The sequence below is a fragment of the Homarus americanus genome, unplaced genomic scaffold, assembly GCF_018991925.1.
Source record: "Homarus americanus isolate GMGI-L3 unplaced genomic scaffold, GMGI_Hamer_2.0 scaffold42105, whole genome shotgun sequence".
NCBI lineage: Eukaryota > Metazoa > Arthropoda > Malacostraca > Decapoda > Nephropidae > Homarus > Homarus americanus.
The window spans coordinates 31012-41348 of NW_024739988.1; positions in this window are offsets into that span (position 1 = coordinate 31012).

Below are 10337 nucleotides of genomic sequence, written 5' to 3' on the forward strand. Positions count from 1 at the left end.
ATAGCAAGTCTCTAGCTATAATACAAATAATCAATATGGCAATTTTCTCATAATTAAAAACTTTTCCTCTTAGGGAACAGAAATGCACCAAATGAACACGAATTAGGAAGCTCTTGAACTCGTTAATATTAACATACAGTTAAGGAACACATTGGTGCACACTGGACGATAAGTTGAGGAGGCAAGGCTACACATAACAAGCAAAATAGAGGAATGTAAGTTAACTACAGTTCCTGATGGTAGTGTTGTGTGTATGGACAGATAAAACAATATGTCACATACACGGTTTTAGAGTAATGCCAGATCTCTGGTATGAATACATGTAAGTTAATGTTATATCGTTCTTTATTATCTCTATCGCTCTTATACCTTATCAGTGACAGATTCCAATTATAATTAAGTATACATCAGGAGAGTGGCGGCCAGCAACTGTTCCTCGCCTTCCTGGTTGCTGTTCACATCCAGTACAACCATAGTTCATCCAGCTGTGAATATATATTTTCGAAAAGAAATTGAAATGGATTTTTTTTTTAACCGGTATTTGGGATTTGTTGAAGCGATAGATTAATGTAAGTATAGGTATATCCCCTTGAAGGACGGTGACTAGGGACTACTAAGTGCCCAATGTCATTGAATTATACCCAGATATACCCTAAATCCACACAAGACACATCAGATATTGTCTGATGGATAAAGTCGCTTGACCCCACAGTTCGCCCAGAGTCAGGTATCGTAGGAAGGCCAAGATAGAGGCGACATTCCTAACATCAATAAACCACGTCCACGGAGCACAGCCGAGACAGTAGAATCTATTTCTTGATAAAACTGACGGTTATTGTTGACAAAGAGAAATTGGAACCCGGAGAGACAAACAAACTTCCAATCTGAAGTAAAAAAAAATTTAGAGTAGAATCTGTTTAGCCTTTGTATCTTGAAGTACAATCAAAGACACGGAAAAGACACCTCATGACACTTAAACACACAGGTAGATACAGACACACACCTAGATTCACAGACAGACACAGACAGTCTCTCATAATTTCAGACAGAAAGTAGATATTCATTCACACACACACACACACACACACACACACACACACACACACACACACACACACACACACACACACACACACACTCCCAGTAAACACTACTCCTTGCACTGTCACTATGTTGAAATGCACTGTAGTTTGAGCTTTTCCCCATCTAGTTATTATATATCTTATTTATATCACTTATGTTACTTGTATATTATTTGTAATTCGAAACCCATTCCCCAAATATGTAACTGTATATTTTCAGCCTTCTGGCTGCCAAGTTCTTTCAATAAACCGTTAATTATTATTATTATTATTATTATTTCACTCAGACACACTCTCTCTCTCTCTCTCTCTCTCTCTCTCTCTCACACACATCACCCTCAAAGCATCGTCTTGCACTACCCCAGCACAACATAAACACAACGACAACATCCTCCACGGTGACACACTCGGAGGAAGAAAAAATCTCGACCAAAAAATTTCTTAAGACACAACACCAAAAATCATACCTCGGGTCCTACCTCATGCTAAAAGGATGAAGAGAAGGGGAATGGCGTGAGGGAGAGCAAGAAACAAGGAGAAGAAGATGGAAGAAGGAAGGAATGGCAGTAGCTAATAGGAAGATGAAGGAGATGGAGAAGGGGGAAAGGAGTAGATACAATATTGAAATTGAGATATAAGAGAAAAGTAAGCAGATGGAAGGAGAAGAGGGAGGAAAGAAGGAAGATGGGAGCAGAGTAAGAAAGGAGAGGAAAAGAGAGATAGAGGACTACTAAGAGAGAGGGAGAGGTAGAATAAAGAATAGAAAACTGGATAGTACAGGAAGGAAAGGCATGGTTGTGAAAGGGAAAGGGAGAAGTGTGGCTGTGAGAGGGGAAAAGGGAGGGAGAGGGAAGGTGAGGTTATAAAAGGAAAAGATAACATGTGGGAAGGGAGAAGGAGAGGGAGAAGTGTGGTTGTAAGAGGAAAAGGGAGTCGTGTGGTTGTGAGAAGGGAAGGGAGAGAACAAGAAGGTGCTGAGGCAAAAATTAGACTGAGAATTTATAACTTAAGCTACAGTAGGTAGTATGAGGATAATAATGATCTCGAATAAATGAGAATGATAAGTACGTAAGGATGATGGATAAATGAGAAGGATAGGTGGGTACGGATGATGGGTTAACCAAGGTAATATATGGGTGTGAATGATGGCTGAGTATGGATAATGTGAGGATGATAATGTGGATAAGGATGCTGGTAGGATGAGGTGGATGTGGATATGAGATTGATGAATGGATCAGATTAATGGGTGGGTGAATATGAAAGGTAATTAAGGATGATGGGTGGCATAGGATAATAGGTTTTGCGGGTGATTAGTGGAAATACAGTAAAGTTAGGGTTATATAAAAGAGTTACGTAGCATTTATATATAAAAAACCCGCATGAGTTCTAACATTTAAAACAACATATACTCGTATATTAAACTGGAAGAGCTATTTTGTGATTATTTAAGAGGTATATAAAAACGACCATAATGCAAAATATATAAAACCGAATTAAATGGCTTTATAAAATCAAGGTAAAGCGGAGCTATATTCGATAAGCATGACTTTAGTATTACCTATTATTAAAACTACTTTTCTGGTAATAATGCAATAATGACATCAGTATAGGAGTTACTGTATATGAATCTTTCTTAAGTGTAGAAATATAGTGAATATGATTAAGTTAGTTCATGTAAAAACAACTTAAATATAAATTATGTACAAAGTATCAAAATAGAAATTACGTAGAAATTACTAAAGTAGAAGCAATATAATAATAACTTAGGGAGAAACTGTAAAAAAACCGTTAAGTATGAGATTGAAAAAAAAAAAATACATTAAAGTAGAGATTATGTAAACAAAAAAGACTTAAGAGGGACATTGCAAAAATTACTTCTGTAGGATCTATGTAAATACTATAATGGATGACGTGTGTCTACTTATAGAGGAGGTGTGTCTACTTATGGAGGTGTGTCTACTTATAGAGGAGGTGTGTCTACCTATGGAGGTGTGTCTACTTATAGAGGAGGTGTGTCTACCTATGGAGGTGTGTCTACTTATAGAGGAGGTGTGTTTACTTATGGAGGTGTGTCTACTTATAAAGGAGGTGTGTCTACTTATAGAGGAGGTGTGTCTACTTATAGAGGAGGTGTGTCTACTTATGGAGGTGTGTCTACTTATAGAGGAGGTGTGTCTACTTATGGAGGTGTGTTCTACTTATAGAGGAGGTGTGTTTACTTATATGAGTGTCTACTTATAAAGGAGGTGTGTCTACTTATAGAGGAGGTGTGTCAACTTATGGAGGTGTGTCTACTTATAGAGGAGGTGTGTCTACTATGGAGGTGTGTCTACTTATAGAGGAGGTGTGTCTACTTATAGAGGAGGTCTACTTATGGAGGTGTGTCTACTTAGAGGAGGTGTGTCTACTTATAGAGGAGGTGTGTCTACTTATAGAGGAGGTTGTCTACTTTATGGAGGTGTGTCTACTTATAGAGGAGGTGTGTCTACTTATAGAGGAGGTGTGTTTACTTATGGAGGTGTGTCTACCTATGGGGGGTGTTTCTACTATACAGGAGAGGTGTGTCTACTTATGGAGGAGGTGTGTCTACTTATGGAGGTGTGTCTACCCATGGAGGAGGTGTTTCTACTTACAGGAGGTGTGTCTACTTATAGAGGAAGTGTGTCTACTTTATGAAGGTGTGTCTACTTATAGAGGAGGTGTGTTCTACTTATAGAGATGTGTCTACTTATGGAGGAGGTGTGTCTACTTATAGAGGTGTGTCTACTTATGGAGGTGTGTCTACTTATAGAGGTGTCTACTAATAGAGGAGGTGTTCTACTTATGGAGGTGTGTCTACTTATAGAGGAGGTGTGTCTACTTATAGAGGAGGTGTGTCTACTTATGGAGGTGTGTCTACTATAGAGGTGTGTCTACTTATAGAGATGTGTCTACTTATGGAGGTGTGTCTACTTATAGAGGAGGTGTGTCTACTTATGGAGGAGGTGTGTCTACTTATAGAGGAGGTATGTCTACATATGGAGGTGTGTCTACTTATAGAGGTGTGTCTACTTATAGAGATGTGTCTACTTATGGAGGAGGTGTGTCTACTTATAGAGGAGGTGTGTCTACTTATGGAGGAGGTGTCTACTTATACAGGAGGTATATCTACATATGGAGGAGGTGTGTCTACGAGGAGGTGTGTCTACTTATAGAGATGTGTCTACTTATGGAGGAGGTGTGTCTACTTATAGAGGAGGTGTGTTCTACTTATGGAGGAGGTGTGTCTGTTCTTATACAGGAGGTGTGTCTACTTATAGAGGGAGGTGTGTCTACTTATGGAGGTGTGTCTACTTATAGAGGGTGTGTCTACTTATAGAGAAGTGTCTACTTATGGAGGAGGTGTGTCTACTCTTATAGAGGAGGTGTGTCTACTTATGGAGGAGGTGTGTCTACTTATAGAGGAGATGTATCTACTTATGGAGGTGTGTCTACTTATGGAGGGTGTGTCTACTTATGTAGGTGTGTCTACTTATGGAGGAGGTGTTTACTTATGGAAGAGGTGTGTCTACTTATGGAGGTGTGTCTACTTATGGAGGAGGTGTGTCTACTTATGGAGAAGGTGTGTCTACTTATGAGAGTGTCTACTTATGGAAAAGGGTGTGTTTACTTTGGAAGACTTGTGTCTACTTATGGAAGAGGTGTGTCTACTTATGAGGAGGTGTGTCTACTTATGGAGAGGTGTGTTTACTATAGAGGAAGTGTGTCTACTCATGGAGGATGTGTGTTTACCATGAGAAGGGTTTGTCTACTTATGGAGAGTGTCTACTTATGAAAAGGTGTGTTTACTTTTGGAAGACTTGTGTCTACTTATGGAAGAGGTGTGTCTACTTATGGAGGAGGTGTGTTATGAGGTACATGGAGGATGTGTGTCTACTTATGGAGGATGTGTGTCTACTTATAGGAGGAGTGTGTCTACTCATGGAGGAGGTGTGTCTACTTATAGAGGAAGTGTGTCTACTCATGGAGGATGTGTGTCTACTTATAGAGGAGGTGTGTCTACAAATAGAGGAGGTGTTTCTACTTATGAAGGTGTTTCTACTTATAGAGGAGGTGCACAAATAGGAGGTGTTTCTACTTATGAAGGTGTTTCTACTTATAGAGGAGGTGTGTCTACTTATAGAGGAGGTGTGTCTATTTATGGAGGTGTGTGTCTACTTATGGAGGTGTGTTTACTTATCGAGGAGGTGTGTCTACTTATGAATGAAGTGTGTCTACTTCTGGAAGAGGTGTGTTTACTTTTGGAGGAGATGGTTCTACTTATGAATGAAGTGTGTCTGCTTATGGAGGCGGTGTCTACTTATGAATGAAGTATGTCTGCTTATGGAGGAGATGTGTCTAACTATAGAGGTGTCTACATATGGTAGAGGTGTGTCATTTATGAAGGAGGTATGTGTATTTATGGAGGTGTGTCTACTTATGAAGATGTGTCTACATATAGAGGAGGTGTGTCTACTTATGGAGGTGTGTCTACTTACGGAGGAGATGTGTCTACTGATAGGGGAGGTGTGTCTACTTATGGAGGTGTTTCTATTTATGGAGGAGGTGTGTCTACTTATAAAAGTGGTGTGTCTACTTATGGAGGAGGTGTGTCTACTTATAGGGTGTGTTCTATGGGGGGGTCTACTTATAGAGGAGGTGTGTCTACTTATGAAGGAGGTACGTCTACTTATGGAGGAGGTGTGTCTACTTATAGAGGAGGTGTGTCTTCTTATGAAGGAGTTACGTCTACTTATGGAGGAGGTGTGTCTACTTATGAAGGAGGTACGTCTACTTATGGAGTGTGTGTGTCTACTTATGGAGTGTGTGTAAATACTTCGGAAAGAGGACCTGTGTAAATACTTAAGGGATGGAGGTGGTAGGTAAATGCCCCCCCCCCCATGAGGAAGCCTTGTAAATAGTCTTTAAAGAGGAACTATGTAAAAATATCTTACTTAGGACCTCAACGACTCTTGCTGACGTCATATAACTCTGCATAACCAAGTGATCTAATAAGAATAGTGAATTATACTACACTAAAGGAGTGAAGATATATCATGTTTATTAATTATTAGAAAGAAAAGTAAAGACAAGACAAACTTCCTTGTAGTAAAGTAGAATGGTTGATGTATATTTATACTGAATAAAATTACAGATATTAAAAGAAAAGGTCAGGTTATATACGTTAAAAGAAAGGCATTATCGGGGAAGGAAAAGAATGCAAACGAATGAAGAGAGAGAGAGAGAGAGAGAGAAAGAGGAGCAGATGGAAAGGGGTTGCAAGCACAACTTATTGCTAACATTAATCATAAACAATTTGCCAGTTGTGTTCTGGTAATTAGAGTTCGTGTTCAATTAGCAAAACCAGCAAGAGTACAAAAATACGGGAGATTAAAATAATGTTGTGCTGAATATTGGAGTGTGGATATTGCCACTTGATATTGCTGCCGCTAATGCTTCTTCCTCTCAAAGGAAAAAAAAAACAGTTTCAAAGCTGCAAATGAAAGTGATATTTTTTTAACTGGAATTCTAAGCTTACGTCATTATATTTGTGGATTAGTTGATGAGAAAAACCTTAACAGATAAGTAGTGAGCTGATAAGCATACCTTTAATTACAGGTATGATTTTATAAATTAATAAAAAAATAACAATATTCGTCTATGGTTAAACTGAAATTTGTTCTATTGTCATCACTAAATTCGTCTCAGTATTCTTTTGTCTTGTATCTTAACAATATTTTTGCAATACATTTCTCAAGAGGAAAATTTGTGAAACGGCTTATCTTGTATACCTGTATAATGATGGACAGATGAGTCGACGTTATTGTCCAGGTGGGTAACGTGGGCAGGACTCCGGATGGAAGAGGAAGGAGGAGGTTGACAGCGACAATTAAGGTGTGTTTGAGAAAATTAAGAAACACGGATATAAGGAGACAAAGCAATTAAAGTTGTGTAAATTAGGAAAAAAAATTATTCAGAAATGGAAAGACGAGAAGAGAAGAAATGAACAGAGCGGAGAAAAAAGAAAAAGATGTGCAAAGATGAGGTGAGGGAAGCAGTGTATAGATTGGGAGTGGACATCCAAGAATCAGCGGTGTGCCTGCATGAGGTGAAGCCATGGTGTTGAGTGTTTATAAGGTAGATGGGGAAGAACCGCGTTGCTGGCATGTGTGGAGCTACAAGCAGGTAACTAGATCGTTATCCTGGGGTTATGTAGTACAAGGCAATACCACGGAGTAATTTTTCTAGTAAACAGTTGGAAAGAACAACGTCAGTGAATAAGAGAGACTCTGTTGCCTTTGATGTCCGCCACTCGTGTTGTAACAGGGTAGGACTTACAAAAATGTGCACATATACGTGTGTGTGTGTGTGTGTGTGTGTGTGTGTGTGTGTTTTGTTTACCTTTAATCTCGTATCCTTTCATTTTTTTCTGCCTATATCTTTCTCCATTCTCTTTACCTGTTATTTTCCTTTGTCTATTTTTCGTGTCTGTGTTCCTGCCTATATATATTTTTTTTTTCAACCATTTCTTGACCATTTTGTTCATTGTCCTGTTCGTGTTATTCTTTCAAGTATTGTAATGTTTTGTTCGACTCTTGGGAACAATAATCTTTTTTTTGAACATCCTTTTTTTCTTGTATTTAATCTTTCTCATTTTTTCATGTTTACGTTTCCTTTCTTTCTTCTCTTCTTTTTCATATTTATCTTACCTTTCTTTATTTTCTTTTTCATGTGTTATTTGGTTTTCTATTTTTTTACATTTTTAATTCTTTCTTTTCGAATTCTCCTTCTTCATATCTTCCCTCACCCATTCTTTTCCTCCACTCCATTTCTCTCTCATTCGCCATTTCCATTGCTTATTCCTCATTCAACTTCGTTCTTTCCCTCCTTCTTCACCTCTCTCCTCTGTCTCTCCCTCTTCATTCTCTTTACCCTCGTCCTCTTCCTCCTTATCTTCCATCTGGTTCTTCTCTCTTTCTAACTCTTCTCACCCTTCACCATTTTATCACTTACACTCCTTTCTTTATTCGCTCCTCCTCCACCTCCTAATCCTGTATCTCTACTACTTCCTCATCCTCCCCTCGCCCTCTTTCTTCTTCACATCCTCTTCTTCCACTCCTCCTTCCTCCTCCTCCTCCTCCTTCATCTCCTTCTCCTCCTCCTCCTTCATCTCCACCTCCTCCCTCCTCCTTCCTTCATCTCCACCTCCTCCCCTTATCTAACAAACCAGTTACACCTATGATTTAAGAGAACCAAACGTCCATACATGATAAATGGAAATAGGCTTTTTTTCCGCTGCCTTTGCCTTGCCGCCTCCACCCCACCCCGTCGTCCCACCCTGCCCCTGTCCCGCCCCGCCCCATTACGACCTATCCTGCTCCGCCCTCCACACCTCATTCCCTTTTTGCACCCTGACCTCCTTAACCCGACCTCGCCCTTTCCACTACTACTTGATGCTATCCCAACCCAGTAAGTAAATAACTCTCCCAATTTCATTCATCTTCGATCTCTCCCGATCCCACCTGCATCTTGCCTCTCCTTATCTCCCTTCCACCACAATCTACTTGCCCTTACCTCGCTCTCTCTCCACTTAACACTCTCTCATTCCCTTCTATACCCCCTTACCCCATGCCTCACTCACCCATATTCATTATTTCCCCGTCCTCTACACTTCATTCTCTCCCCATCAGATCCACCCTACTCCCTTCCTTATTCATCTCCATCTCCCACCACCTCCTAAACCCAGTCCACCCTACCTTATTCTTTCCCCCACCTCCCCAAACCCAAACTATTTGCCCTTTTCATCCCAACTCCCCAACCTCCTTCATCCTTCCCCCTGTTCTACCTTTCTCCCTTTTTCTTCCACCCTATCCCCTCTCCTCCCCGTCAGTCCTCCCTTCCTCCCCACCAGCACACACACTAATGATAAGAGCCCGGAGGAGGATCCCATCGCTGGCTTCTAGTTTTACCAATACACATTTCATTTTTTTCCTCTGGGCCTGTAGGGAGGAGAGTAACCCGTGAATTATTAAGACATAAGAGTTTTCTTTGATAAGGCTTTTACAGCTAATATTTGCATATAGGAGTATAAAGAAAGTTTTAAGTAGACGAAAATTAAGTAATGTATATGTACAGATATATAGAAAGATAGCTGTGTGCGTGTATGTGAGTGTGTGTTTGTGTTATTTAAAACACATTTGGAGAATCTTTTATTAGCTAATAAACTCCCTCTCACAACACAACACAGCCTACCAGCACAGCGGTGGTGTGTGCTCCTACATCAGTTAACAGGTACACGACATTCCACTCTCTCTCATATCCTCGTCCACCACTTTCTAATGTAATCGGGGCGGTCCTTTAAATTACCTTCATCCTATATCTTTAAGAAGCGAAGCGACAGGCGAGATAATTTTAATCTTTACTGCCTCGTAGGATCGAGCACTGATAGAAAAAAATAGGTTATCCATGTATCTGTGTGCGGTGTCATCTGTTACCTGGTGGCGATGTCACTTAACGGTGTCAGTTTATGGTGAGAGTTAGGGTTGCCAGATGATGGTCTAGCTTTATAGTATGTGTGTGTTTATTGATCATTATTTTTTCCCAGTAGTGTAGTGAATGTCTGTCATTGAGTGTGATCAAACAGCAGGATTATGTATCTCAAAATGTTATAGTAACTGCACGAGTGTATATAGGTATTTATATAGCTGAGCAATACAGTGTGTATATATATAAAACCATTGACTAAAGAAATAGTTAAACAAATACGGATTCTACTTGTGAAGAACAGAAACATTAATGCTGTTTACATGTGTTACCCGTCGCTCCGCCCAGCAGGAACACCTGAGCCTCATTCTTTCACTACTAAGACGATCTCACTGAAACTTGGGAATCCAGGTCAATCCACTTAGAAACCTTTTACGTTTTCGTTCTTTTTTCGTTTTTCGTGAAAGTCTAAGAGGATAAAAGTACATCTTTCCAATTGTAATTTCCTTTAAGTTTCAATCAGTACAAGTGAATTATGTCTTAGTAATACCTTGTAAGCGTTCGTGTGGGAAAGTAGAGATACACATGTGACTTATGAATTTCAAAATTGCGAGAACTTCTAAAGGTTCAATGAACTAATAAGTAAAGGAATCAACACCACTTTTATAGCTCTTAATCAGTCTACCTGAGGTTCACTTTAATGGGATATTTCACCTGTCAGTCACACAGTTTTTAATCATCTAATTAACGTTT